This window comes from Babylonia areolata, chromosome 9 (assembly GCF_041734735.1).
Source record: "Babylonia areolata isolate BAREFJ2019XMU chromosome 9, ASM4173473v1, whole genome shotgun sequence".
Taxonomy (NCBI): Eukaryota; Metazoa; Mollusca; class Gastropoda; order Neogastropoda; family Buccinidae; genus Babylonia; species Babylonia areolata.
In genome coordinates, this window is record NC_134884.1 from 15,701,101 (window position 1) to 15,707,661 (window position 6,561).

At 38.1% G+C, this 6,561-nt stretch overlaps 1 pseudogene; it reads right to left on the reverse strand.

Annotated features, from left to right (window-relative positions):
• LOC143285965 (solute carrier family 22 member 4-like) overlaps nucleotides 1-6,453 on the reverse strand; it is a 33,705-nt pseudogene extending 27,252 nt beyond the window's left edge.
• Between the last annotated feature and the right edge of the window lie 108 nt (nucleotides 6,454-6,561).

Genomic DNA, 6,561 nt, shown 5'->3' on the forward strand with positions numbered 1-6,561 from the left:
GGAGGCCCCTGTTTCTGTTGACGTCACCAGATTTTTTGGTCCCTGCATCTGTCATGCTGGTCGGCTTGGTGTACTTTGCTGTGGTTGTCTCCTTTCCGTTGCGGAAAGTATCAGGCCCTCCTAGGAAGGAGGAGATATTAAAACAACTATAAATCAGTCTGATTTGATTTGATCTTAAATCTATTCATCCCCAGTGATATTTAAAAAAAAAGATGTTTTTTTTTTTTAAGTGGGTATTGGTGTTACAGTAACAGTGGTCAGAAAAAAAAGACTTGATTTAATTTTAAATCTATTCATTCCCAGAGATTTCTTTTTAAGCAGGTACTGATTATAGAGAACAGTGACACTGGTTAACAACAAAAGAATCAGTTGATTCCAGGTCTAAGAAGAATACTTTTTTGTTGAAAAAAAAAAAAAGGTCAGTAGCATTCTCTACAATTATGTCAATTCTTAATTCAAATTTCAAAATGGGACAGTCAAAAAGAATGTGTTCACCACATACAGTATAATAAAAAAAATAAATTAAAAAAAAAGGAAAAAAGATATCATTAACTGAAAATGAATGACCATTTTTTTGTACTCTGATCTTTTGTCAGCCATACTTCATTTTCTGATAAATGCATACTAGGTAATTTCACGCTTCCAAATTCCAATGAACAAAGGGCATATGATGTTGAACATGAGTGTTTGATTTCCTGCAAGTGCACTCACACACAAAAGGAAAGAAGAACAAGTAGAGTTGCATTTATGTCGATTTGGGAGATAAGTGTACATAGACACAAGTGCATGTCTTTGTAAAGTGTGCATGCATGTAGCTGTGTGTACGCATGTACGATTCTTCCATCACTTCTGCCAAGATTTGCACATGTATACGCTTAAATGTGTGTAATTGCATATCTGTACATGTACGTGTGTGTGTGTGCATCGGTGTGTGCATACACATGTGCACATGAATATGTGTGCATACATAATTGTCTGCATCTGCATACATGAGCTTGCATACAAATGCGGGTTCAGTCAAATCTGGGTTTGGGTTTCATCCATTTTTTGTTTTGACAGATAATCTCTCACTCCCTAAGTTTCTTTTAAATAATTATCATTTGTTTTTGTTTATTTAATTCAAACAGCACATCAACATCAAAGCTGTTTTTACCCCTTGCATCAGTGACATCATCCTGACAAGCATACTGCAGGACCAGGACGCAGTTCTGTTTCTGAGGGTTCGAGTCTTCATTTCCCCCACAGCCATGTTGATTGGTCCACTCCACTGTCAGCACACTCTCTGCTGAGGCGTCACTCTGGAAATATTTCTGTAACCAAAACAAAAGCAATCTTATCTTCAAGTAATAATAATAATAATAATAATGGTACTTATATAGCGCTGAATCTTGTGCAGAGACAAATCTAAGCGCTTTCGCACCAGTCATTCTCACGCATGCATAACTCTAAAACTGGAGAAACTAAAGACAAGGAAGAGGCAGGGAAGGGAGGCTATTTTGGGAAGAGGTGGGTTTTAAGGCCAGACTTGAAAGAGCCAAGTGTGGAGACTTGATGAAGCAAGAGAGGAAGTTCATTCCAATTGCAAGGTCCAGAGACAGAGAAAGAACGGCGGCCAACAGTCGAGAGTTTGAATCTGGGTATGCGTAAGTGGAGTGGATCCGAAGCTGATCATAGTGAGCTAGATGGAGTGTAGAGGTGAAGGCAGCCACAGAGATAGGATGGTCTTCAAATCATTATTGATGGTGTCTGTAGAGCAGGTATCGCTGTGTGTGCGAGACCCTCAAAGTGCAACCCTATCTTATGTGCCTTTCATCTTCTGCAAGAAGTATTGCTTTTGGAAACAGTCAGGTCATGTTTCAAAACTATTAGTTTCTATACTACAATAGTAATGGAGTTCCTTAGTTTATGAGCAAAATGTCTCACTTTCTCAATGACTGAAATACTTTTCTTAGTTTTGCTGCTTTTGTAGCTCAATAGTTTCTTTCATCATTTTTGTACTGACAGCCCTGACATTTCTGAAATTAAAATGATAACACTCTCTAAAATGGTATCACACTCTCTTCTTAGTCTGATAATAATCTGCCTATTCAGGAATAAAACCACAACAAAATCAACTGAATATATTTTGAAACACAATATGTCAAACCAGCGATATTTCTAACGCCACATTGTTTAAATCACAATGCAGTCAGCTTTTAATCGTGCTGTTACCAAGAACTGTGAAATCAAAATCAGAGCATACCACTTTTTCCCCCATTCTCACTGGTGTCATCTTTCATGCTGGCCCTCTCATACTGCTAACCCTCGACTGCAACTATTATAATACAAACTATCACTATAACAATATTTCTGAAAAAAAAAGTTTGGTATACATGTGCAGTTTGGTGTGAAATCAATTCTACTGACCATTCTGTACTGCCCAGATTCATCACTTGATGCAGCAGTGCCACTGTCACCCACATTGTATCCACCTCTGTTGTTGTTCTGTATGAACAGGGAAAAAAATTTTTTTTAAAGATCATCAGAGTTGAAAACAAAAGCAAAACCCCCAATAAAAAAAACAACAACAATTACTTCACACTTACACCGACTTTATTTACGAGAGACAGTTGATGAATGCCAAAATATAGTAAGAAGCATTGAAGCAAGATGTAGTTTTCTCAATCATTAACAGGATCTTTACTGACCACTCACGCTTTTTTTTTCTGCAGCTGGGTCAATCATTATTCACTAACATGGTACTATCTTAAATAAAATGAAAACCAGTCACTGAAAAAGATTTTTAAAATAAATGAAGTTGTGAACACAGATTTTGTTCAATGCTCAACACAATCAAAATGTGACACATAGATAGAGCAGATTTCAATGAAAAGTAAATATTACTGCATGACTGATCACAATATAATTATTCAAACTAAAAACAGGCCTGAAAGTGATGGCCTTATGAATACTTAATTAAGTGACGGGTTCTTTGTAACTTGTCAAATTTCTTAAGATACTATCATATAATGTCGCATGTGCATACTTGCATGTATGCATGTGTGTATGCATTGTGTGTGTGTGTGTGTGTGTGTGTGTGTGTGTGTGTGTGTGTGTGTGCGTGTTTGGTAACTATTTTGCTGCTAAACTGAAAGCCAGAGTATGACAATACTAAAATATGGCCCAATAACTTAAGGTGGCAAGGATCCTGACTAAACAGGAATCAAGTTCAGTTGTGATAAGATCTGGGCTGAACTCTTGATAAATATATATATATATACTATGCAACGAAACAAATGCAAACCCACTGTGCAGAATAAGAGGTCACGAATGAGAGAGGGAAAGAGAAAGACAGACAGAGACAGAGAGAGACGAGAGAGAGAAAAAGAGAGAGAGAAGAGAGAGAAAGAGAGGAGAGATGACTGAGGGAAATAGAAGAGAGAGAGAGAGAGAGAGGAGGGAGGGGGAGATTAGACTTAGAGACTCAGACTGACAAAGAAAGAGTAAGTCCAAGAGGCAGACAGAGAGAAGGAGGGAGAGAAAAGAGAGAGAATATGAACTAAATTAAAGAAAGGCACAGATGACAAAAGAGAAGAGGAAGAGATTCAGCACAGACAAGAAATGATCAAACTGAGATGCCACACCTGCTTTTAGCGAAACTGTTTCCTAGTCTGTACAATGGTGACAGAACAGAGCTATACCTCCTACTCAGACTAACAGATGATCATAAAGTAACAGTATGTGCCAAAAGCTCTTACAAACCTGAGAATCAAACATTCTATTTGCATTTTTCCTGGCTGCCGATTTCTCATTGAGTCTGTTGTTGGACCCTCTGGGAACGTGAAGATAGATGTCCGCCGTGATCAGCGATGCACATACTGCCACTGCAAGGCACAGCCGTTCAAGCACTAGAACTGTCATCTGAAAAACCGATTTGAAAAACAATGTTCATTGCATTATACACAATCTAACAATTGGTTTCACCAAACATCACAATTAGAGACAGAACCAGAGATAAATGAAATGATTTCAGACACAGTTTCTGAAGAAAATAATACCAGAACTGCAAACCTCTGAAAACAAAATCAACCAACAAATGAAAGGCAGCATACGCCAGCAAAAATAATATAAGAAATCTATCAGGAAACAAATATGGAGAATCTACACTGGCTGCCACGATGTGGTGATTAGTGCAAAACAACACCTGGAAGATTGTGGCTTTGAGTTTGATTGACAGGACTGAGTGGATGCTGGATGGATATGCCATCTGAGTGCAGGACTTCTGAGATCAAAATCATCAATGGCCTGCGAGTGAGCCATTGTTGAAGTCCTGGCAGAACCTAGATGATTAAGAGAGGTGATTTTTAATATCACCCGAACAAAATGTCTGCAAGCATGCTAATCCCTTAATCCTCCAAGTATACAAATTTATGCAAAAGACCATTCACAATCAATTCAAAGATCCAATTATCCATGTCAGTATTTCTCACCATACATCCACCCCTGAAAGCAAAGTACTTTAAGTATGGCTGCAGAAATCTTAATACCTGACAGATGGTTTAGTTTCTAAAGCACATATCATATGACATGTTAAGTACTGTGTAGTCCTTTTGGAAGCACAGCATGCTCAGGACCTGATAGAGTGGAGTGGGGGTTAAATAGTCACAGGTTCCATTCAAAAGCCATATCTGTGTTTATAAGCTTCAACATTCACCATTTCAAGGAGGGGAATTTTGATATCATAATTGTTTTCACTTCCTGAGAATTGTCAGCCATACTTGCACCTGTATAAGCATGGAAACACTTGGGCATGCATGGTCTGATAAATATGGTTATATGTGTATTGCATGTGAATGTGTGTGTGTGTGTGTGTGTGTGTGTGTGTGTGTGTGTGTGTGTGTGTGCGTGTGTGTGTGTGTGTGTGTGTGTGTGTGTGTGTGTGTGTGCACGCGCGCGCATGTGTGTGTGTGTGTGTGTGTGTGTGTGTGTGTTCATATCCATTTAAAAAATTGTAAAATTAAGGTTAAAGTTTGTGACACATGTACAGTATTTGGGATTTATTACATTAGTCAAAATTTGAACAATGACAGCACTGATCCGTTAATTAAGTGGCATAAATTAGATCATGACGAAAGGGAACACGTGTCCGTTCGACTGAGTGTGTGACTTTATAGTCTTGGTAATTGATTTGATTTATTCTGAGTAGTAGAATTTGGAGTAGATCTCAAGTTACGAGTCGTTAGAAATTATCCTTCCTTGTCCACGATACCTCTTTTTGCTTCGGTAAACATGACAAATAATCTACATAATGGAAATTGACCGAGTTTGTTGTGATGTGTTGTAGAGTAGCGGTAGTGAAGGGAAGATCAACCAAGGTAAGAGGAAAGGTGGAGAAGAGAGAAGTGTCATATGTGTTGTGTCGTGTGTGTGTGTTGTGTGGTGTGTGTTTGTTGTGTGATTTTTCATTTTTTGTAGCTATGTACCATATGTTAAGTGAGTGTGTTTGTATAGTATAGCAATTGTGAATGTAATGTCCATAATATTTACAAACTGTGGCTGAACAAATCACATCACTGTTAGATGGTTTCATGCTACACTACCTCATTTGACATTCATCACACTGACCATATCCCTTGCCGTCAGTGACACTATACTCCTCCACTCACATTTTCATGGAAAGGTTCCAGTCCAAATACACAAACATGTCCATTATTCCCATGCTCCTTCCCCAAAATCACAGTCAATTGAACCAGTCAATATTGTATCTTATCTATACAAATCGTATCGTTACAAATCCATTTACACAAATTGTAACACTTTAAGTGGTAATTAAGTTTGATCACATCTACAGATGATTGATTACATAGTCATATAGAATATGTATGTACCTGATCCTATTAAGTGGCATATATTACAGTGTGAAGGGGAGTGTGTGTGTGTGTGTGTGTGTGTTTGTGTGTGTGTTTGTGTAGTACTAGTAGTAGTAGTAGTTTTGGGACTGGCATTTGACTGTCTTTTTTTGTCCCTTTCAATCCTTTTATTTGTGGGATACATAATATGTGCTCTTGCACATTCAGGCATGGATTAAATCCTGAGCGTTGTGTGTGTATGTGATACAGAGAGAGAGAGAGAGAGAGAGAGAGAGAGAGTGTGTGTGTGTGTGTGTGAATGTGCCACAGAGAGAGAGAGAGAGAGAGAGAGAGAGAGAGAGAGAGAGAGAGAATAGAATACAAGCGTATATTTTATATAATACGTCCCCAATGAATTGAAAATATTAACAAGGTCCTCAACCAAACATATATGTGACACCTTACCTCGCTTTTTACAGTCACATATAAGCCTTTTCCGCAGTGCCTGGTAATGGGACCCTCGACCAACTGTCCTCAGTTTTCCACTGGTTTGATTTGCCACCTGCGACTGTTAACTCTTCTCGTTGTGAAATCATCCGCACAAGTTTCTATGTAGTTCCAAAATAAATTTCACTAAAATACCCGTATATTTCCTGGCATAGGCTGCACATAGTTTTTCCTTATATGACTATATTAGTAAAAGTTAAATCTGTTGAAAAATAAGCCGTTTAAA